The following is a 24,546-nucleotide window of genomic DNA, read 5'->3' as shown; positions in this document are numbered from 1 at the left end:
GGTACAGTTCCCCTTCTCTAATTTTGTACAGGTGTTCTGTGGGTATTCTAGCCACCCTAGCCGAGGAGCGAGCTTCGGCGCGCGTCAGAGCTTGTGTCCCGTGGTTGTGTGCCTCTTCCTCCGACCAACGCGAAGCGTTCGCTTGTCGGCGCGTGCCAGTGGTTGAGGCTTTAAGAAACTCCTCCGTAGTGCCTAGGCAGAGTCAGATATTCAAAGAGCAAAAGTCCTCACATTTCCTCTCCGCACCCGCTCTTACCCGCGCATGCGCAAGTGCCACGCCCCGCTGTACCTACTAGCAATTGTTAATAAGCGACCGGGATCGGCCCACGTATGGGGAGTGCTTAACGCGCCTGCTTCACCAACGCCATGGGTCGGGCCGGTATTTCACTATCCTCGGGATCGGCCCACGTATGGAGTTTTTTGCTTACCACAACGACACGAAAATTTCCTTGGACGGTAGAGGAATACAGCTTCGCTGCAGAAGGCGATAGCAGTTGTAATGGGAACCAACCTCAGCGTTTAATTCCCTAACCAGAATGATTTTTTCGTTGATATTGTCACCAAGTATTGACGGTAAATAACCCAGCTTTAAAACTGTGATTGGCAAAACTATTTATTAGGCGAACTAGTGCCCACAAAAGCAAGTTACACTCAAAGCACAGCTACAGCGGCGAACACGGTCGGCGATTGTCGAAATGTGCCGGCCAAGCGCGTCGGCTTTTATACACGAGTCATCGGTTCCAGAGTAATCGATGGTGCCCGCGTGTCTTCCGGAAAGTTCTACAGAATTCGCGTCGCACTTGCAATCAGATTATACAAGCTTCGGTGACAACAGAACCATCGATAACATTCGATAAACTTACGATACATGCGGGCGCGTCCCGCGCTGAGCGATAACATTTGTTAGACGGTAAAAAGCGCTCATTCAAAAAGATAAACAAGTCCACGTGTCAATAGCGCTGCATTTTATGAAGTAGCTCTACGATTTTTCGAGCTAAAAACATTGTATGCATAAAAGCCAAACCCAAGACGTGGGCTGGGCGAGGCGACACAATTGGCGCGAAAAAAAATTTGTAGCGCTTCGTCGGGCACAAACGTACCGAGTGAACGCTCCTGGCGAAGCGCCACCAGGATCACCAGGGCAAGGTTTGCAAAAGGGGGTGTGGAATACTCACAGTTACTATTCTTGCCGCACCACAGCATGGCAGCGAGAACGATATTCCTTCTCGCTCTCTTTTATACCCGCAACCAGCCGGGCGAGCGCCGTTGATAGCAGCGCCGCGATAGCGGAGCGTGGGTGCTGCGGGCGCAGTCGCTGCGGCTTCGGAACTTTTGACCAAGGCTGTACGTATGATATAAGGCAGCGCTTGCCTATTTGGCCATCGTAGCTCGTGTAGCTTGGGCACCGTTCAGTCAACGTATATTAAAGGAGGCGTTGGTTCAGTGAACCGGCGGCCATGGTGCCGGCGTGCCGGCGCATGCGTACTGCATTCGCGCGCTTCTTTGAGGGAGGACCAAGGGAAAACTGCACAGGGGCGACTGCTCAGCTCACACCGGCCGAGGCTTGGACGACGCGACGCGCTGGCGGGTCGGGAATGTGCGTCAGGTGCCCGTGCTGTGAAGCATCGTTGCTTCGTCAGGTCGACACCTTCGCTCCTTTGCCACAGATCACGTGCCTGGGCGAGGCTACAGCAATGCGCAGCAGACACGAGGAATTGCGCCACTGACACGGTGAGTTATACTGACGGCTATATTGTTTACTGAAAACACGGAGTCATGCTCTTTGTGGCGTGACTGCGCATATGTACGTGAACTCGGTTGATTTTCCTCAAATTACTACGAGAAACTTCAATGCCTCCCTGCTGTGTAATTAGACGCCCGAACGATTGATTGGTATGTAGCTACATTTGTATGATGCGATTTATAGTTCTGGATGAAGCGGTTATAACCAGGTATCGAAACTGCGTTTACGCGCTTGCATTTTGATCCCTGGTCATATGTTTGCCGTGTGTACTAAATGTGCACTGTACTGTTGAACGCCGCACTTGAGTACTGTGCATTGACCGGTACTATCATTCAGCCCGAACTGTAATTCCACATGTTGGAAAAAGAACTGTATTGTTTATTTCATATGCCTATGGTGTCTTTAATCGCCTAGAAAATGGTTCTGTCTACTTTTCCGTGGCTGTGGTAGCGCAGTGCGATCCCAGTGCGCATTGCGAAAGGCCCGGATGAGGCAGACGCTATTGTTCAACGGCGCTTCCCCTGCATCAGCTATATCTTGCTTTGAAAAGTTTGGGCCGCTAAGCAGGTTGCGCTTTGCGTGATGACGGTGCCGTTCATGCAGCTTGTTTATAAATTTGAGCTTCACAAGTGTTTTCTGTTTCCGATTGTCTCCTTCGATGGCTAGGCTCTGTGTGACTACATTCTTAAATGGACACTAAAGTGAAAAATGATATCTTCTGAATCAGTTAATTACCGTTCTGCAACACCAAAAACGCCACTCTTACAAGGGTAAGACGTTTGGTAAGCCAGAAAAAGCGCAAGAACGAAATACGGGTGGCGACGCCTACTTAAGTTCCCGCACCTGGGAGCTGTGACGTCTTGGATTTTGATGGCATCTTCTAGAGCCTACTAATTATATATAGCGGTACAGATTGACTACATTGTGATCTAAAGGAACCAAATATTAAACATGGTAAGTTTCGGGAACCTTTATTCAGCCAACGCGGCCCAAATGCGAAAACATACTTTGAAATCCCTGACCTCACGCTTACATACCGGTGCTGGGGTTTCGGCGCGAAATTCAAATAAGGATACTTGGACTTTCGTTTTCTCATCTAATAATCAAACTATTTTTTTTAAATGGCTGCCTGCAGGGTTCTCAAGCAATGCTTCATTAGTCTGAACTGATTTATTGTTTCGCTTTAGCGTCCCTTTAAAAAAGCTTGCACCCTTTGGGGCTTAGCTTGACCCACAACAATAATCATCTGCCTTGCTTGCGTTTCCTTTCTCGAAAACTCAGCGGTCGATACTTTGCTGTCAAGAATGCCGTGTCACGCTGATAACGCGCAAGCTGTTCGTGACTTTGAGTGTACTAGAATGGGAAAGTGGGTCCAGCGGAAGCCTTGGCAAGCGCCGAGGGTGATGCAAAAAAAATTCAGTGCCATTCCACTCTGAAGGTGCATCCAATACAATACAATCTTTATTGTGCATAAAGAAAAACAAAATACAGATAGCAGGCCTGCCAAAGCCTCATTACAACACTTTTGACAGTCAGGGAAGTGAAGTTCAGCAAATTCAACAACCTGAAGCCATCTGTATCTTTCCTTGGACATGAGTTGTATGGCATTATTGACAACAGTCAACGTAAAATTGATTTAATCCTTGAGCTCCATCTAAGGGCGCAGGGACCATAGACAGTCATGCCATAACGTAGCACACTGTAGACTAAAGTATTCACAATAATTTTTTGCACGGAGATTAGCATAATGAATCGCATATTGAATAATACACAGGAGATCGCACACAACCTGGTACAGAGCTGCAACAAATGAGATTTCCATAAAAGATCACAGTCAAAAATCAACCCAAGATACTTAACAGAAGATGCGTATTTAACAGGTTGACATGTGCATGTATAATAGTCAGATGTGTGTAAGAAGAACGGTTTCAAAGGCAGGATTTTTTTCATTGGGTTATGGAAACATAAAAGTCGCACTTTAAAAGGGTTGACACTTATTAAATTAGCATAGTTGTAGTTACCTTATTCTGTGAGGAGCTAATTGCATCAGAGCGATTGGTTGCACAGGTGCAAGAACTGTATCATTGGCGTATTGATACATATGATCACCTACTACATTGGACAGATCATTCACATAAATGTTAAAGAGCAGGGGCTTAATATTGAGCCCTGAGGGACTCCAGAATAAATACATGTAAAAGCACTTAAATTATTTTCCCACTTTTACACACTGTCATCTATCATGCAGAAAATTAGTTAAGATTGAAGAATGAATCATGAAGGCCGAGAAGAGACAGTTTCTGTAACAAAATATCTCATAATAAGTCCGTGCACTGCGAAGCTTGAATTGCCTTCGTTGGCTATTGAACGTGCACATAGGCTGGGTAAATTCTGCGCAGGAAAAAATCGGCCCGTCATTGTTTGTTTCAATTCTTTTAAAGACCGCCAAGCCGTGCTTGCAAAAGCATTCAAGCTCAAGGGATCGAGCGTTGCTATGTCTGAAGACTTTTCCCGTACTGTCCGTGATAAGCGAAAGAAATTATGGGCGTATGCCAAACAAAACAGCGAAGAAGGCTTGAAACCAGTTCTGAAGTTTGATACGCTTCACTTGGGGAGCAGGCGCTTTCAATGGGACGGTAAAGCCGGCGTTGCACGGGAGCAATGACAAATTACTGTTAATGCTGCGATGTGCCCCGTCAGCGTTCTGTTAGTCAACTGCCGCAGTGTAAAAAATAAAATTGATGATTTTCACTTTTTTCTTCGTACTATCCAACCGACCATTGTTTTGGGAAAAGAATCTTGGCTTGACCCAACTGTCGCAAGCACTGAAGTATTTCCGGACACGTACGAGTGTTTTCGTCGTGACCGCTGTGCATGTGGTGGAGGGGCGTTTATTCTTGTCCACATTAGTATCCCAAGCGTGCAAATGGAATTTCCGGATAATGAAACTGAATCGATTTTTTGTAAAGTAAGGCTACTGAATGGGAAAGCAATTGTTCTTGGGTCATATTATAGGCCTCCTGGTCCTTCTGTAGAACCACTAGTTCATTTAGCCAATTTTCTTGAAACTATTAAGAACGAATGCCTTGTTCTAGGGGGGGACTTTAACCTTCCGGATATTGACTGGTCAGCTGGGGAACCAAGGGATACTGCTCGAGGGAGCCTATACTCAACTTTCTTTGATATTTTAGATCAGAACACTTTTTATCAGTATGTGCATGAGCCATCACGCACTGACGGAACAGGTCACGTACTAGACCTTTTGCTCTGTAACGTGCCTGATGTTGTATACAATGTACGGGTGTTGCCAGGTTTGAGCGATCACAACATTGTTCTAGCAGATTTATCAGTTAAGGTTGCAAAAACACCTAGTCGAAAGATTTATGCCTACAGCAGGGCCAACAGCGAGGCGATTAGCGCTGCTTTCGAGTCGTTCTTTCCAACTTTTGATGCACTCGCAGATAATCTAGATATCGAACAACTATGGAATACTTTAAAATTGAAATTGTTCGAACTACGTGAAGCTTTTGTCCCATCACGAGTTATATCAAGTAGGCGAGCTCGAGACAAACCCTGGTTTAACACAGAGTTACGTGCCCTTGTTCGACGACAGTGACGAAACTATCAAAGATATAAGGCGTCTAATTCGCCAGAGCATTTGGCCTTGCTGAAAGCAACAAAAACTGAATTTAAGCAAAAGTCCGACATCGCTAAGGACTTCTATTTCTTTAATCTAGGAGAAAGACGTGTCAGGAATACCAAAGAATTTTGGAGCATTATGAAACATAGTTCCAGCGCACGTTTGAACAAGGACGAGGCGAGAAAGACAACACGAACGCCGGACTTCAACTGAGCTTTATTCATTGGAAACGGGGCTTTATGTACACAGGGGGAGGTGGTGGGGGACTGCTACTGCGCAGGACCACTCAAAAATATTTCCTTGGTCTAGGCAAAGGTCATCACAGGTGTCAAAACAAAAATAAAAAGAGAAACTTTCCCTCTTTTTTTCGCTCTCTTCTATTTACGTCACTCAGTACAATCTTGTTCATATCCCGCCCTGCCTGGCTGATTCGACACACCCGTTTGCCCTGAGATATTCAATTTCTTTTGTCCCGAGTGCAACAGAAGGAGCACTGACACAGTTCTCGTTTGCATTGAAGATACAACACGCTTCAAATATTTCCCGGTGTTTCTGATCGCTATATTTGCGCAACATGCGTGTTCGTTCGAAAAAAGCCTCGCATGCTGGCTTGTGCGAGCAACGGCGTATGTGGGCTTTGGTGTGCTTAATTTTGCAGGCTGCAAAATTAAGCACACCAAAGCCCTCGTTGAATGTGACGTCGGCGTTGTGTACAGTATTCCCCTCGCCTGTGGGAAATGCTATATCGGCCAAACCGGGCGCTGTCTGAATGAACGCTTGCTAGAGCATTGCAGGAATGCTACATCACTAAGTGGCGCTGGTCATTTAGCCGACCACATACGCCGTTGCTCGCACAAGCCAGCATGCGAGGCTTTTTTCGAACGAACACGCGTGTTGCGCAAATATAGCGATCAGAAACACCGGGAAATATTTGAAGCGTGTTGTATCTTCAATGCAAACGAGAACTGTGTCAGTGCTCCTTCTGTTGCACTCGGGACAAAAGAAATTGAGTATCTCAGGGCAAACGGGTGTGTCGAATCAGCCAGGCAGGGCGGGATATGAACAAGATTGTACTGAGTGACGTAAATAGAAGAGAGGGAAAAAAAGAGGGAAAAGTTTCTCTTTTTATTTTTGTTTTGACACCTGTGATGACCTTTGCCTAGACTAAGGAAATATTTTTGAGTGGTCCTGCGCAGTAGCAGTCCCCCAGCACCTCCCCCTGTGTACATAAAGCCCTGTTTCCAATGAATAAAACTCAGTTGAAGTCCGGCGTTCGTGTTGTCTTTCTCGCCTCGTCCTTGTTCAAACGTGCGCTGGAACTATGTTTCATAATGCTAATCATAACCAACTAGCCCAGCTGTCCGTACTTAGCGAATTTTGGAGGTATGTGAAGCGTAATGGCAAAGACACAGATCAATACCTGCTTTGAAAAATGAGAAAACTATTATTCATGATAATGAGTCTAAAGTTGAAATTTTTAGCCGTTATTTTTCATCTGTCTTTTTGCCGTCTAGCTCATGTACTGTCTGTTTTGAATTACCAGCTGAAATAGACCCCATGCCAGAAGTTACCTTTTGTGTCGATGGTATCCGTAAATTATTAAAAGATGTGAACCAGGCTAAGGCATGCGGCCCTGATGACATTCCTGCCGCTATCATACGGAACTGTGCGGACGCGTTATGCTTTTATTTTGTCCGGATGTTTCAGAAGTCCCTCAATGAAACTGATATGCCAGATGATTGGAAGTTAGTGCGAGTCGTGCCCATACATAAGAATGGGGTGCGTAACTCTGTTCAGAACTACAGGCCCGTTTCCTTAACTAGTATAACCTGCAAAATTATGGAGCATGTAATATACAGTTGTGTTATGGCCCACTTAACTAAGCATAATCTCCTAAGTCCCTGCCAACATGGTTTCAGGCGTGGTTTATCTTGCAATACACAGTTGGTAGAGTTTATTCATGATTTAGCCTCGGCAGTTGATAAGCAGCAAGTTGTGGACTGCGTTTTCTTGGATTTCAGTAAAGCGTTTGATGTAGTCGCACACAGTCTCCTACTCTCCAAATTAAGAGCTTATAACTTGGATGGTAAAGTAATAGCGTGGATTGCCGAATATTTGTCATTGCGGAAACAGGCTGTGGTTCTGAACGGTATAACTTCGCAATATGCATCAGTTACGTCGGGAGTTCCCCAAGGCTCAGTGTTGGGGCCACTATTGTTTTTGTTGTATATTAATGATATTTCAGCTGGTATACAGTCTTCATTCAGGATGTTTGCCGATGATTGTGTTGTTTATAGAGTCGTAGATGCCATTTCCGATTCACAAATCCTGCAAGTTGACCTAAACGCTATCGCAGACTGGTGTGTGCGTTGGGATATGTCATGAAATATAAATAAGACTGTTCACGTCACCTTTACAAGAAAATGAGCTAATCATCCCTATAGGTATAGAATTCATGATTCAACTCTAAAAGTAAGCAAGGAATTTAAATATCTAGATGTGTTTTTTACTTCTGATTTACGATGGAACAAGCATGTTAACTATATTGGAAATAAGGCAGCATCAGTTTTGGGATTCTTGCGGCGCAATTTTAGTCATTTACCGAGTAACCTGAAGACGCAGTTGTACTTTACTCATGTACGTTCAATACTTGAATATGGATGTGTTTGTTGGGACCCACACACATCTGAGCTTATAAACAAATGAGAAAAAATCCAGAATAGAGCAGTTAGATTTGTTCTTGATAATTATAGCCGGCAGCTTAGCATGACAGAAAGCAAACTTAAACTTAAATGGCAAGAGCTGAAGGATCGTAGAAGGCATATTAGATTAAAATTTTTCCACGATATTTATTATTCTAAAACAGGCATAAACCGCGAAAAATATATCCAGGCACCACACTATATATCTAGGCGACTTGACCACTGTTTGAAGGTCAGGGAATTTTCTTGTAGGGGTGACGTCTTCCGTTATTCTTTTTTTGTTAGAACTGTTCGAGATTGGAACAGTTTGCCATTGTATATATTACAGAAAATGATGCTTTTTACCACGTGTTGAAATAATTTGTTGATGTATTGATTCAAGTTTGTAACCTCCCTGCTGTAATGCCCTACGGGGCGATGCAGGTAACTAATAAATAAATAAAATAAATAAAATGTCGTGACAAACGCTGTCAAATTCCTTAGAGGCATCCATAAAGAGAGCACAGGCTACCCGTCTGCGATCTAGGGTGGAATTTAATAGATCAGAGAAATCTTCTAACAGTGCTTGGGTGCCCTTCCCCTGCACAAATCCATACTGATTTGATAATACATTATGCTTATCCAGAAAATGTTATAGCAAAATCCACACGTTTCTCTAATATTGGAGCTGTACAGGTGATTATCTAAACAGGTCTGTAATTTTCAATATTATTGTGTGCACCTTGCTTGTAAAGTGAAATTATTATGGTGGTTTTCATTTCAACTGGAAATCTCCAGCATCCAAAATAAAGTTCAAAAGAGATAGCAATACAAATTTAATTGCATCAAAATTCTTCTGGAGTTCACTGACCGATATTTTGTTAAACCCTGGTGACTTATTCGTCAGGTTAAAAACAATGTACCTCAATTCATCAAGCGAGATTAGGGAAAGATATGCTGAATCTACCAAGCTATCGGTTAAAGTGCACACAGATGGCCGCCGTTTTCTCAATCCCGAGATCCTTGAACAGGACTGATTAAATAAGTTTGCCACAGTTTCATCATCTGCAGGAAAATAGGATAAAAGGTGCTGTTTAGGCATTGAAATGTCGCCTCCTTTAAGATTGTTAAGGAACCATGTTTTCTTTATGTCAGATCGAGTTTATTGAAATTTCTTTCTAAAGTGCGTTTCGCAAATCTAATCATTGCATTTACCTTGTTTCTGCCACATTTATATTTTAAATGCTTGTCATCGCAGTATGACGAGCACTTAGCCTTAGTCCACAGCAAGTCTTTTTCCTTTATAGCGGTTATGATTTCGCTGGTCATCCATTTCTGGCTAAGTTACGTTGCCTAATTTTGACAACACTTGTTGCCGCCTGCCTAAAAGAATCAAACACAACTACAAATTCGCAATACATATTTTCCGGTGACAGTACATAAAAAAACAGTTTCTTGGACTAGCTTATCAAACAGCCTTGGGTCAGTTATGCAGATTTGTTTGATGGAGTATTTAATAGCCTCTGGTAATAAGGGACTCGCAGTCTGTTTCATTGAACAGCTGGCGAAGTAATGGTCAGAAAGCTTGACCTGTGCAATGGCAGATTTAACTACTAAATTATGGGCATGAACACTTACATGATCAATGTGGGATGAAACAAGGCATTGAGATAGAAATTCCTTGCGAATTGCTGCGTAGATTGTACTTTCAATTTCCCATTTACACACTGTATCTACATAGTCAGCAACTATTCCTGCTGTTGGACATAGCGTATATAAATGTCACCTGTGAGGCAGATGACATTTATCAGTTCCTAGATTCATCAGTTCCTAGATGCGATAACAGAGTTGAGCTCGGCCAAAAAAATATCCCTGTTGCCACATGGGGGGTGGTATACGGAAAGCAAGGCCAGTGAAAATCGAGGATTAGATAAGCGGAGAGTAACAGCTTTGGCGTTGAAAGGCAAATTAAGTTTGGAGACCGACCAAGTTTTTTTTTTTTTTTATAAAGGCAGCTACTCCCCCACCTTTACTGTTTGGATGACATAATGAGAATGCCCGATAGCCTGGCAATGCAAAACGAGAAACTAAATCTGGAGAAATATTTATCTTTGTGAGTAACACAATGTCAAAAAGCAACGGAACAGAAGATAGAATGGCTACTAAATGGTCCCAGTGCTTACGAATGCTTCTGATTTTTACGTAACATAGTGTGTCAGTACCCGGACAAAATTTCGAGAAATTTCTGAAAAGTCACTGCAAACGTTCAAGGAGCTACTACCCATAATCAGACAAGCCTTTTAATGTCCGATTTTCTATTAATTCAAACGAGTGGAGCACCGTCTGTTTTCCTTGCAAAAACCTTGCCATTTCTTGTCCAGGCATACTTGAAGGACTTTTCCTTTCCTTTAGTGCGAGCTAGCCAGAACAGTTCATAATTAACCTGTGTGAGGTTGTCATTGAAAAACAACAATGGAAAATCTGAACAAATCCAGGCAGGTCTTTACGTGATCGAAACCATTGTTCCTTGGCTTCAATGGAGCACATCTGGACAAGAATAGCTGGTGCAGTATTGTCTCTACTGGAAAGACGATGAATAACAGCGACTTGTGTTGCTGCAAAGTTAGTTATCTCAAGTCTTGTGCTAAATTACTAATAGGAGGTCCCCCTGACAGTTCTTGTAACTCCGGGACCTCCTTCTGTACTAATGATGAATGATGAAATAAACCGTGTAAGGATCAATCAAAGATCACTGAGGGAGGATTGCAGATTCTCATCATCATTTATTGGACCCTTTAGGACCTTTGGCTTGCTGGCAAGCCCGTGAATCTCTGAAATCTTTCTCCTGCTATACTGTTCCATTTCATTCATTTGCTTGCTTACTTTGTAAATCAGGTCTGACTGGAACTGGGCGGTAGAAGACAGCGAGTCAACCTTGGAATGTAATTCCGGCACCTTAGCCTGATTGTTGCTCACTGTCTCGAGTACAGAGTCATATTTTGACGGAAGAAATTTGATGGAAGTCTGAACTTCCTGTAGTGCATTCTCAATTTTTCCAACCGAGTCCTTAAATGTGAGAAGTTCTACTTTCGTGGTGAGCATTTCTACATTGGATGCAAGTCGGTCTAGTTTTTCTATTACAGCAACAAATTGCTGTGTAGACGATTCTTCTTGTGGTGTTTGTGTCAAGTCTCCCTGTGGGCTTTTCTCCGGTTGACATGTTTTGGCACAACCAGGTTCCACGTTTAACGGTACTCATTTTTGTGTAGCTGTTTTCAGTTACTGTAGAGCATCGTTTTCGGAGGTGGTAACCTTCCTGGCAAACCGAACACGCTAAAAATTTTGCATCCGAAGGTATTGGCTTAGAACAAGCTGCACAATCAGTAGGCATTTCTGTGCAGTCAGTGGCAAAGAACTACAAAGAGAAAATAAGTAACGGCAGGAGACTCATCTGCCGAAAGGCATGAAATGATTAGCTCCGCAAACTTATTTGCCACTGACTGCAAGGAAGCCGAGCGATGCTGTTCCTTAAAGGGACACTAAACCGAAACAATAAATCAGTTTAGACTAATAAGCATTGTTTGAGAACCCTGCAGGCAATCATTTCACAAATATAGTTTCATTATTGGATGAGAAAATGAAGGTCCAAGTATCAGTATTTGAATTTCGCGCCGAAACCTCAGCATTGGTACGTCAGCGTGACGTCGGGGATTCCAAAGTATGTTTTCGCATTTGGGCCGCGTTGGCCGAATAAAGGTTCCCGAAACCTGCCATGTTTAAGGGGAGACGCGGGTCGAAAAACGGCGATTTTCATTAAAAAAGTCAGTTTTATGATTTCGACTGTTTCAACAAGATTGATCCCTCCTCTTTCATATATAAAGAAATCAGAGCCGTAAATGATCGGTAAATTATAAATAAACTCGGTGAAAGCACTCGAGGTGTCAAGAAAAGGTGCAAATCTGGCCCATTTTCCAGCGCGTGATGCGTCAAATCGCGGCGTCGCAAGCCATTGGGCTTGTGCAAGGCAGTAGGCCTACACTTTTTCTCTCCGAGGTCGGCTTTGCCGCGCCACAATCTCGCCGGGAAGTAATAATAAAAACATTTCTCCGCCGAAACCAAGCGCTTTCGCTGGATTTCTAACTCACGTGGTGCGATTCCAGGCACGCCATTGGCTGCTAGCGCGCGACGCGGCCGCGGGTTGTCTGCTCTTTCTGCGACGCGCCGCTCTCTCGACGTGTTCCCAGGCTTTCAGGCATTTTTCTGCTCCTTGTTTCGATGGATCCCGTGAAGAAACGCGATTTTCGATCTCTAAAGTATCGGTCGTCAAAGCACAAGTTGAAGGCGACTCGCCGCAAAGTCAAGCGGCGTGCAATGGATGCGTCCGCGGCAGCTAAGCCTAACCTAGGTGACGGCGACGCTTTCGACGGTTCAGAGCCGGCCGGCCGCTCAAGTTTCGTTGACAGCGCAGACGAATTCGTCAGCGCATCGGAGAAAAAGTAGATAATCTTCGACAATCAAGATAGGTGCGGCGAGGAGACGGCAAGCACCTTTATCTGCGAGATCGGCGTCGGTAACGTGAGCGCCGCGGCACGTCCGGCGTGCGCACGGCGCGACCTTTTTATCCGCGAGTTGGCCGAAAAACGGAAACAACTCGCGTCGTTTTTGGGGTTGTGTTGCAGCAATGCAGCGTGTACCACGTCCGTTATCTCGTCAACGTATTCGTCGCGGCGTGCATCTCCGGTAGACGACGCTAACGGTGGAGCGCGCCCTTCGGCCAGCCCAAGAGAGAGTTTCGCCGTGAATATGAAGGCAGTGGTTGCGGCGCGCGCATTTAGAGCTAGACACAATCAACTCGTCCGATTTTGTGCAGTTCTTGGTTTACCAAAACCGATGCACCATAAATCGTTTACCGCCATAACAAATAAAGTGCACCTCGCTGCTACAAAAGCACTGGCTGAACTTGGAGTTGGCTCGGAAAGTAACAGCACAGAAAGTAGGTCAGCATGGTGCTTATGAAGACTCTATGAGAGAACAACATATGTCGCAGGTGAATTCTAAAGTAGTGCACTGGATCTAGATACCCTGGCCTGCATTATGTGCAATTTTTATACGGATTTCAGCGCTACAACATATATAAATAACTTTTATAACTTTCAATCGTGTTTTTCTCAGCTTCATATTTTTGGCCAAACATGGCTTTTGTGCACGACATTTGATATACTTATTGTGGTCCAATCAAGACCAAATTTGGTGTGCATCATCTTTAAAATGTGTAGAATGCACTGATCTAGGTTTTAGTGCAACCAGTTCATTTTTAAGAATGGAAATGTTCAATACCCTTGGGTACCAGTCACTGAAAACGAAGCATCAGATATGAAATTCTCTCAAAATGTTGCCTGTCAAGGGAATTGCATTATATTGGTTATTAGCACTCACTGGAGTGTTGGGGACAAGAAACGCCATCTTGCACTGCTATATCATGCCAACTGCTAGGTCCAGTAGCTGCACAAACATGCACTGTTTCTCACTTATGCATGGCACTTAGGACATGAAAGCATCGAGCTATCCTAAAACTAAAAACAGATTTGTAATGAGGATATCAAGCTATATAAGTGGTACAATTTTCATTTGCCTAGCAATAATATTTAAAAAGAAAGGTTTCTGAGGAGCGTCTCCCCTTAATATTTGATTCCTTTAGAACACAATGCAGTCAATCTGTACTGCTATATATAATGAGTAGGCCCTAGAAGATGCCATCAAAATCCAAGACGTCACAGCCCCCACCAGGTGCGGAAACTTAAGTAGGCGTTGCCACCCGTATTTCGTTCTTGTGCTTTTTCTGGCTTACCAAACGTCTTATTGTTGTAAGAGCGGTGTTTTTGGTGTTGTAGAACGGTAATTTACTGAGGCAGAAGAAATCATTTTTCACTTTAGTGTCCCTTTAAATAGGCATTCCCAAGCGTCTGGTGTGCAGGCTAGGTGATGTGCTGACGTGAGTGTGCCAGTTTTGTAGACAAAACTTGCAGACGGAAACCTGCTGTCTGCGCAGGGTCTGCGCAGATCCAGGCTCTCCGATGCTTGCGGCTGCATGGCCTGTGTTGCTATGAAGTGTCCGATGACCGCATGCGGTACCTGCTGAAAGGCATGAAATGATTAGCTTTGGAAACGTATTTTTAGCTGACTGCCAGCGAATGACCTACGAAGCTGTGTACGTGAGCCCCGTAATGGCGGACTGCCCATTGCCGAGTGTCAAACGCCATATGCACATAAATGGAAGGCGAGGCGGGACTAGCCCCTTTTCCGCGATGTTGTGCCTCTGAAGATGATGAGGCACTGGTGGGTATACATACCCATGTATTGTTGCAAAACGTGGCACACCTTTTACTAATGAATCCCAGCACGTAGAACAGACACACGCACCTAACTGCACTCCGAGGGCACACACTGCTTCACCATAGCCAAGGCGACCATGCGTTGGCCGACGTTCTGCAGTGAAGTAATGGTTGTGAGGTCACTTGAAAGTCACAAGCGGCCACACACAAAATTGGAACCACGAACTCCCGTGGTTTGTGGGGAACGAGAAACCACGGGAGAGCGGAAGGAAATGAAAGGAGATATGGAAGCGCTTCGAACGCAAGCAAAGAGAGGGCCGACGTGAATCAAAGTGTAGTATTTGTTCTTATCAGCTTCATATCTGATACAAATTGTATTTGGACCTAAGATATTAAACTTATTTTTTGCAAGTTGGTGGAGTGCTTAAAGCCTGCTTCACCTTCGCCGCGGGTCAGCCCGGTATTGCACTATCTTTGGGATTGGCCCCTGTGTGGGGAGAAATTCTCGATCTAACGGACTGATAGAGGCACACAGTTTTTTCCAGAACCTCGCCCTGTACCGCTGAAAATGCTGAAATTGCGGTGGCACTGCCGTTGGTCCTATTCTGAAGCTCCAGTACAATGTACTAGAATAGGGGCAGTGGACCCACTGCCTTATCCCTGTACTGTGCTGCCACAGTGCACTCAGCGTCGACTGCTTTGGCGCACGCCAGGGGTGCTGCCGCCTGTTTCTCCTGAAAACTTCCCTTGCTTGGTGTGGATTGCGCTCTGTGGATTGACGTTGTCAGCTCTCAGCTGCAAGTCCTGCCTGGGGATATCCAAAACAATGTCTGATAATTTTTCAAAGAGTTTTGTTAAGCTAGCCTCACTCAAGAGCGTTCGGGTGTTAAACGTTGCAAGGGTCAGTATCCATTGGCGGCCCGTCCAGACCCAGCGATTCTAAGCACCCTCTGCTGCATTACAGGTCTGACGACCGCCTTGTTCAGGTGCTCCGCAGGTGCTGGGGACTGAGGGACATTCGGTAATTGAGTGAGCCATTTGCGAGGCGGTGGCCGAATACTGCACCAGGGAGGCCAATTCCTGAATTTGGTTGTACCTGGATTAGTATAGCCCCACTTGCTCTCAGCATCTTTTGCCGGTGACAGGCGTCACTTCAACCCTTCAGAGCTGCACATATCATGATACATATCCAGTTATAGAAATGACCATGATGTCATCACCTCATGTGTTTTACATCATTCATTGCAGTCATGTCATGGCAGGTAAGTAATGTCATTACATTCATGTCATGGATACCCTGATATTTAACTGGATAGAAAATGGAACTGACATGAATGACAACAATCATGTCATTAAATGGATGTTTTAAGTGAAACGACTATAATGAATTGAATAACATGACATGCATTTCTGTAACTGGATAATATTCTGGATATGCATGTGTGGCATTAATGACATATCATGCCATGTATGTCATAAAATAGTTGGAATAAATGCCATGGTCTGTATGTCAAGTGATGACATAATTCCCATGAATGTCATGACATGCATGAGAAGATGAACACATGCATGCATGTAAGGCATGACATTACCATCACAAGAACTTATGGCTATGAAGGGTTGAACTTATGGCTATGAAGGGTTGCTATGAAGGGTTGGAAGGTCACTCACTTGCTGGCTGGTTTGAAAAGTATGAAAAAAGGAAAGCAACTTTACTCATGTGCAAACATATTGCATATTACTAGGCCCCATGTTCAGAAATGCACCATAACTTGAAGCCCATGCTTGATTTCGTCAGTATAACATCTGGCCTAAACATGCACAAGGTGCGCACATTGCCTTTCTGTGGGTGCTTTCACGACGAATGTTGTCTTGACCAAGTCAAGCATTTATTTATTTATTTATTTATTCAAAATACCTTACAGGCCCGAAGAATGGACATTGAGTAAGGGGAGCTTGAAAATTTTACCTGGTATAGAGAGCATACAATGAAGAATCAAGTGCACACAAACTCGAAAATCCGTTGAGCAAAAACGACTAGAAATGCAGACAACAAGCAAAGATGACAAAAAGGGAACTAAAATGAGAAATGTGTGTCTATGTGGTGACGGAATTTTTAATTGTTAGCTACCAGGATATCGGGAAGGTTGTTCTACAAGCGGACGACATATGGAAGGGCAGATGACTTAAAAGTGTCTGTTTTGCTATAGATGCGCATGAAAGAAAGGCGATTATGTAATCTTGGTGACAGGAATGGAGAGACTTGCAGAGTTATCAGTGATGACCTTGGTCCCTGAATGTACTTGTGGAACAGTGGAATGCAGGGCTAAGTAACACATACAAATTGACATAAGACACCAAAGGTAACTAGTTTTCAGCTTCTCTAAAGTCAATGTTAAATATGGAAAATTCCAGACAATAAATCCACAGCTATAGCGTCTCCTCTACCATAGAAGCAGATCTAAGGCATCTACTTATATTTTGGCACTGGCAGCAAAACTTGTTGTTACAAGCAGTAGGGTACAGTGAAACTTTATAATGTGCAAAAGGATTGACTGTTCAAGAACATGTGAAAGTACTATTGGGCACAGAAGGGCCCAGGATGCATATGCATTGACTGAATTGTGTTGCTACACTATCTACTGGAGTCAGCCATGCTGTCATCTGTGTTGGTGGAGACCGCTGGTGGTTTATAAAATAACACTGGATGGATTGGATTGGAAAAACTTTAATAAAAGTCCTGCAGGACGCACGTCAGCGCGCAGTGGGCGTCTCCCACGCAGGGACCGACAGGGAATACCTGGCGGCCGCTGCGCGAGCCTGCTGGACGGCCCATTGCTGGTCTTGTAGGAGCGGGCTTCTTAGGGTTTTCTCCCACCTGTCGGAGGTAGAGTCGGGCGGAGCGTTTCTGCACTCCCAGAGCACGTGTGCGAGTGTCGCCGTGACCCCGCACGAGGGGCACGCATCGTCTGGGTAGACGTCCGGGTAGATTATGTGTAAGGTGGCCGGGTTTGGATAGGTATCCGTCTGTAATAAGCGTAGCGTTAGCGCCTGCGGCCTGTTTAGTTTGGGGTGCGGGGGCGGAAAGAGACGTCGTAACAAGTAAAAGTGTTTGGTTATTTCATTGTAGGTTATTGGGGCATCCCTGTTCGCCTCCAACTCATCGAGACGTAGTTGCCCGGGGGTGACGGCGCGGTCGGTAAGCGCGCGCGCAGCGTCGTGGGCTGTCTCGTTGAGGTTGGGCGGGGCGCACGGAATCCGACCCAGGTGGGCGGGAAACCAGATGATGGTGTGGTGTTTGAGGGTGCTTGGATCAGCGCCGCGGAGGATGCGGAACGCCTTGACGGAGACGACTCCTCTCTCGAACGCTTTGATGGCTGGCCTCGAGTCGCTGAATATTGTAGTTCGCTTATCGTCGAGCATTGCCAGGGCTATGGCCACTTGCTCCGCCACCTCGGGATCACGTGTGCGTACCGTGGCGGCGTTTAAAGTTCGTTGCGAGTACGAGACCGCTACCGCGGCGAAGGCTCGGTTGCATCGGTAGGCGGCGGCGTCCACGAAAGCGACGTCGTCCGCTCTCTTGTTTAATCGTTTGAGGAACGCGGTGGCCCGGGCTTGGCGCCTGCCTCGATTGTGTTCCGGATGGACGTTTCGCGGAATGGGTGCGATCGTGATCAGGTCGCGGAGCTCGCGGGGAACCGGCGTAAGCAACACTGGATGGAGTTTATAAAATTAAGTTGATGCCCATTGGCTTATGTAACTCTCTGGCCACCTTTGAGCACATGGACTCTTTACTTCAAGGGTTTAAATGGACAACTTGTCTTTCCTACCTAGATGACGTGATAATGTTCTCACCTATGTTCCGTGCACACCTTGAGCGACTCGCAGCCTATTTTTCGCAAGGCTGGCCTGCAGCTTAACTCGCAAAAATGCCATTTTGGCCCTCATCAGATAACTGTACTTAGACATCTGGTTAACGCTTTTGGAATTTGACCTGACCCGCGAAAAATGTGCGCTGTCAAAGACGTTCCTGTGCCGCACTCAGCAAAAGATGTCCGCAGCTTCGTAACTTTGGTGTTACTTCTGCCGCTTTGGTAAAGATTTTGCCACCATAGCATGGCCTCTCACACCTCCTATAGAAAGGTATGCCTTTTTCATGAGGCTCCTCCCAAGCTGCTGCTTTCTCTCGTCTCGCGACCTTACTCGCCAACCCCCCCCCCCCCCCCCCTGTCCTTGGCCACTTCGGTGTTTCAGCCCCTACTCACGTGCACACCGATGCAAGTGTCCACGGAATCGGTGCTGTCTTGGCGTAAGTTCAGCGTGGTCATAACCGGCTTATTGCTTATGCCAGCTGCCTTTTATCTCCTTTGGAGCAAAACTACTCTTATTACTGAGAGAGAGCATCGGACTCTTGTCTGGGTGGTTGTGAAATTCCATCCTTAACTATATGGCGGTCTTTCTGTATTGTCACCGACAATCATGCTCTCTGTTGGCTTTCGTCATTAAAAGACCCCACAGGGAAGCTTGGACAATTGGCTTTGCGAATGCAGGAGTATTGCCATTTGATGGTCTACAAGTCGGGGCACCAGCACACCAATGCCGTCTGCTTGTCCCATTACTCCATACACATGCCCAACGTCGACGACATAGACGTTTCTGCTTGCGTTCTCTCCATCTCCCAACTTCTGGAAATGGCCAATGAGCAATGCCTCGACACCACTTTGCGGATCCTCAAATCTGCACCTACTGACCGATCCTTACAATGGCTTGTCCTCCAGAACGGCATTTTGTACTGCCATAATTTTCACGTTCCAAGGGAAGGGAAGCATAGCAGGGGGTGGCAGAAAGTTAGGAGGACGGATGAGATTAAGTTTTCAGGGACGACATGGCCACAATTAGTACATGACCACGGTAGTTGAAGTATGGGAGAGGCCTTTGCCCTGCAGTGGGCGTAAACAGGCTGATGATGATGATGATGGTAATGATGAAGAATTTTCACGTCGACGGTTGTTCCCTTCTCTGCGTCATCCCTCGACACCTTCGCTCAACCGTTCTCCATGTGCTTCATGACGCACCAATTGCAGGCCATCTTGCAATTGTAACAATTGTAACTGTGCAAACACATGCAACCACAAAGTATCAAGAACGAGACACAAGCGCTGGCTGTCAACTAAATTTCATTGACGGAAGACTGATACCTTACATAAGGGGAAAGGCAGAAGTGAAGGGGGAAGGGAGTGATACAAACGGGAGAAAAGACTGCGCATCGATGAACGAACGTGTTAGCAGTCAACGGAATCGGGTGCAGAAAAACAAGAAAACGAGAAAAAACTAGAAAAAGGCGAGGGATACTAACATACAATCAAATCAGCAGTCGCTTCCAAAAATTGAAGCTCTGCAGCAAAAAGCGATACAGAAGGCGTGCTTACGCACTTGCCATATTTCTGTATGTGGAACGCTTCACTACTGATGCGCACCGTCGCGTCGGCACTCTTGCCGAGAATCTTTCTCTCCCAATCGAGCCTCGCATCCTGTGCATTCAATTATGTGCGTACTTGCCCTTTAAGTTACTTAAATTTCGGACATGTTCCCCCAAGCATTCATTAATGCAACGGCTGGTTTGGCCGACATAAGCCTTTCCACACTTCAAGGGAATGGCGTAGACCACTCCTGTGGAACACTTGATGAACGGCTTCTCATGTTTTAGCTGACAACCTCTTTTTTTAGAGTTGCAGATGCGTGGGCATAATTGTGCCAGCTTGTTGGGTGCTGAAAAAACAATGGACACCCCATGCCTGTTGGCTAGCTTCTTGAGACTGTGCGAAGTCTTGTGCAGGTACGGCACAACCAAAGGCTTGTCGGTCTTCCGACGGTCATCTTTTCTTCGTGTTCCCAGTTTTAGCTTCTGAAGGAGGGCCTCAGACACAGCAATCAAGACCGAATGGGTCTTGTCCTTGATACTTTGTGGTTGCATGTGTTTGCGCTGTTACAATTTTTGTCAAGTATGCACCAACTCGCCTATAAAGAAGTTTTAATGAAGCATCTTGGCGTCACTCGCACCTACTACCGTGTCCGCCGTTGCTTCTACTGGCCTAGCCTTGCTCTCTCTATACGCCGATATGTTGTGGCGTGCGAGCCCTGTCAGCATCGAAAAAAGCAGCGACGCTTCCTGCCAGGTATCCTCAACTCCTCGATATCCCAACTGAGCCATTCTTTGGAGTGAGCTTGGAACCTCTTGACCCTTTTCCTGAGTCTAAGCCCAGCAACAGGTGGATTGCTGTGGCTACAAATTACGCGGCGCGCTATGCCATAACCCGAACGCTTCCGACCAACTGTGAAAGTGACGTCGCGGATTTCCTCCTCCGCAACATCACTTTAGTGTATGGTGCCCCACGACAGCTACTCATTGACTGTGGTTGTACTTTTCTTTCCCAAGTCATTGCTGACATTTTGCAGTCTTGCTCTACCAAGCACAAGCTTGCTACTTCGTACCATCCTCAGACCAATGGCCTGACTGACCAATTGAACCGGATAATTACCGACGTGCTGACTAAGTATGTTTCGCCCGACCACCGCAACTGGTGACGTTGTAATACCCTACGTCACGCTCGCTTACAATTCATGCCACGAAACTGCTGGTTATTTGCTGCTTTACTGGTTCTTTAGTCGCGACCCTGCATTGCCCTTGGACACTTCACTTCCCTCTGCTAATGCCTCGAGCAGCGAGTATGCCCACGATGCCGTTGCCCATGCTGACCACGCGAAGTAGCTTGCCCGTACTCGTCTGTTGGCATCGCTAGAAAATCAAAAGTGCATTTACAATCGTTGGCACCATGACGTACACTTTTCACCAGGTTCTCTTGTGCCCCTTTGGTCCCCTTCCCGCCGAGTGGGGCCCTCGGAAAAACTCCTTCCTTGCAACAAGGGTCCTTACCGCGTCTTACGTCAAGTTCGTCTTCATACAGGTATTGCTGCAAGTGCAAGTGCATCAGCAACGGCCTTCTAGTGATGACTGAACATCTTCCTTCAACGTCATTAGCATCATCCCTACACGTGCCCTACGCTGCGCTGATTCCACACATTGGGCACGTTCGATTTGCCTGCACCACTTGAACCAGTTCACGAGGCGCTGCACCCTGCCATTCGCTTCAGCGGTGCAGCAATGGCGCCCGCAGAACCACGACGTTCGTTTCAAAAGGTGCAGGAAAGGTGCAAGGCTGGTTCATGATTTTGCTGAACCCGCTCCACTGTCGGTGCTGACTTGGTGCAGGCATACAGGTGCGAAGCAGTGGCGCAGCAGACGACGCAGCACACGGGCGCGAGCACCGTTAAAACCCCGCTTACGCACGTCTGTGTCTACGCAACTGTGGTGTGTTTGCGCCCCAGAAACCGATCATACCTGCAGTTCAGGACCTCTCAAACTTACGCACTCTGTGCACATTAGTCTGACATAGCATAACGCCTAAACCGCGTCTGCACCTTTGCATTCGTTTCGAGTGTTTCGCTGGGCCTGCACCTCCGGAATTGAGCTGCACAGTTTCTGAACTTCTCGTGAACCGCTGTGAACTGGTTTGCAGTGGTGCAGGCAAATCGAACAGACCCATTGTCAAAGTGACTGATTCATCACCCATGGCATCATGGGAGGTGGACCATCCCTTCGGTGCACCGGCAACGACAGCAACAATGTCATCAAGGCCGTATAAAACGGAGAGCCAACCCCATGCCCATTTCACTGGGCTTGGTGGCACCATCGGAGACTCACTGCTCAACCCTCTGTTCATCTTTGTACAGGTTGGTGGTAAATGGTCCTTTTCTAAATGCTTCAGAACCAGCTGAGTTGGGTTAGTGGTGCTGCTGAACCCCGGGTGTTTTTTTCTGCTGTTGCTGTGAATCATTGAATATTGTGCGTTTGCCATTACAACTGTGGAAGAAAATCAAAGGCCTAATATCGACATGGTTCTGAAAGTGGTTACGGAAATTCAGGCCTCTCAAACTCTTCTACAGACAAGATTACAGGATGTGCAAGCAAGGCTGACAGATATCGAAGGTGCACTTGCATCACTTAAACTTTTTCAGGAGAAGGTAGGCAAGTGTGAAGTCGGAATTACTGCCGTACAGAAAGAAGTGTCACACATCGGCAAAAAAACTAGATGACCTAGAAAATCGGATCCGCCGCAATAACATTGCCATCTTTGGTTTAAACGAAGACAAAGATGAAAGTAACGCATCTTTGGCAGAACGTGTCATGGAGAACATATTTAAGGGCAAGCTCGGGGTAGCGGTACGATCACTCGATCGCATTCATCATATTGGTTGAAAGACCACGACCAGAGTCCGTCCCGTAATGCTTCACTTGTATGATTTCTGTGAAAAAGTTGCTGTCCTTCGCAACTGTTTCAAACTGGAGCATGATACTTTATCTATTTCTGAAGATTTTTCGCCAGCTGTTAGGGAAGTGTGGAAAAAATTGTGGTAGTCATCAAAGTTTGATTGTGTGAATGGTGAAAAGGTGAGCCTTCGGTTTTATAAACTGAAAATTCGCAATAGCTGGTAAGTGTGGGACGGCAAGAAAAATATAAAAGCTCCGATTAAGCTTACACACGATGGTGATGATGCTGTCCCACGCGGCACTGATAAATGACCCCAAAGCAAAAGCTCCCTGATGTTATTATGCCTTAATGCACGTAGCATTGTCAACGAAAGACAAAAATTAGAACTTTTATTGCTGTACTCTCCTGACATCATGGTAATTGCAGAAACCTGGCTGCACCCCGACATCCCCCGCAGGGGCGTCTGCGCCAGCAGGCGTTTGGTGTGTTGCGACACCACGTACCCGAGCACACGAGGGTTGGACCCTCCCGTGTCTAACTGTGCGCGGCTTAGCCGTGTCCAGGGAACAGGGGATCCTGGAGGTTGGTCCAATGCCGGGTGTTTGGACCTTTACGGCCCCTCGGCGGTGGCAACGCACCCCTTTGGCCTTGGCTTCACGAAGACGGCACCCCCGGACTGACCCACCTGGGAGACATCGGTAGTCGCCTTTTCCCGTCTCTCTCTCTCTCTCCCTCCAACCTTCGTCTTTCTCTCACTTTCCATCTTTCCTGTCTTCTCCTGGCTTCCCCTTACATCCAATTTTTCCAGACAGCAAGGGTTAACCTTGTGTGAGTAGCCTACTTAGGCTATTTCATATTCGGTTATAGTGGTAATGTACAGCTGGCGTTTGCAGGCCGTATTTCACAGGTCCTGCAGCGTCCTCGTGGCTGGTGTTACTGCCAAAATTACTCTTATGGCTACTCCCCCCCCCCCCCCCCCCCCCGCTACCTGATTGCTCCTTAAAGAAGGGGCGCACCAATGATGTCTCGAATTTTTTGGCCATCAAAAAGAATTTTTCCCTCGTTTACATGTAATCCACTCTGAACAACCAGACAAACACGTGCAAACAATCTCGCCATTCCTTGTATCTAAGTCTCATGCCCAAGTTTTTGGTGCAGGTTATAAAGCATCCAGGATGGCAAGTGGTGATCTCTTCTTGGAGCTCCGCAACCAGAAACAATATGAAGAGCTACCCAGTCTAGTATTATTTGGGGACGCCTAAGTAACAGTAACTCCGGATCGTACTATGAATACCACCCATGGCGTAGTCTCCGATGATGATCTCTTAGAGCTGACTGAAGCTGAACTCCTGGAGGGCTTCAGTGAGCAGAACATCATCAACATTAAACGAATTAGGATGAGGCATGACAATAAGGAAATGGCGACCAAACACCTGATACTTTGGTACAAGTGTTCTGCCCGAGTCCATCGAAGCCATGTATATCAAGGTTCATGTTCGACCATATGTTCCAAATCCCCTGCAATTTTTCAAATGCCAGCTTTTCGGTTACAGTTCACAGAGCTGCCGAGGACGGCAAACCTGCGCGAAATGCAGTGCTCATGAGCACACCTCTGAATGTTGTGAAAACTCTCTCCACTGTATAAACTGTGATGGGGAGCACGCTGCATACTTGCGGTCGTGCCCATCTTGGAAAAAGAAGAAGAAATTGTTACAATTAAAGTAAAAGAAAACATAAGTTTCAAGGAGGCATGCAAGCGGGTACCCTTCCTGTCAAAGAACACCTTTGCCGATGTGTCGCTGCCCCCTGACGCATCACA

General features: G+C 46.1%; 1 protein-coding gene and 1 pseudogene across 7 annotated transcripts in view; both read left to right on the top strand.

Annotated features, from left to right (window-relative positions):
• The first annotated feature begins 1,023 nt into the window (after nucleotides 1-1,023).
• Nucleotides 1,024-24,546, top strand: part of LOC139054456 (beta-1,3-galactosyltransferase 5-like) — a 52,353-nt gene continuing 28,830 nt past the window's right edge. The window contains exons 1-2 of one of the 7 annotated variants that reach the window (XR_011511249.1): nucleotides 1,024-1,731; nucleotides 23,291-23,425. The gene's annotated coding sequence lies outside the window, so the exon portion shown is untranslated. Of the gene's footprint in view, nucleotides 1,732-1,764; nucleotides 1,894-23,290; nucleotides 23,426-24,546 lie in introns of those variants that run through there. The other 6 variants (XM_070531450.1, XM_070531453.1, XM_070531449.1 and 3 more) reach the window with 6 other exon arrangements.
• Nucleotides 14,687-14,891, top strand: LOC139055084 (U2 spliceosomal RNA; annotated as a pseudogene).

The sequence above is a fragment of the Dermacentor albipictus genome, chromosome 1 (assembly GCF_038994185.2).
Source record: "Dermacentor albipictus isolate Rhodes 1998 colony chromosome 1, USDA_Dalb.pri_finalv2, whole genome shotgun sequence".
NCBI classification, from domain to species: domain Eukaryota; kingdom Metazoa; phylum Arthropoda; class Arachnida; order Ixodida; family Ixodidae; genus Dermacentor; species Dermacentor albipictus.
This window is presented reverse-complemented; position numbering and strand designations above follow the sequence as displayed.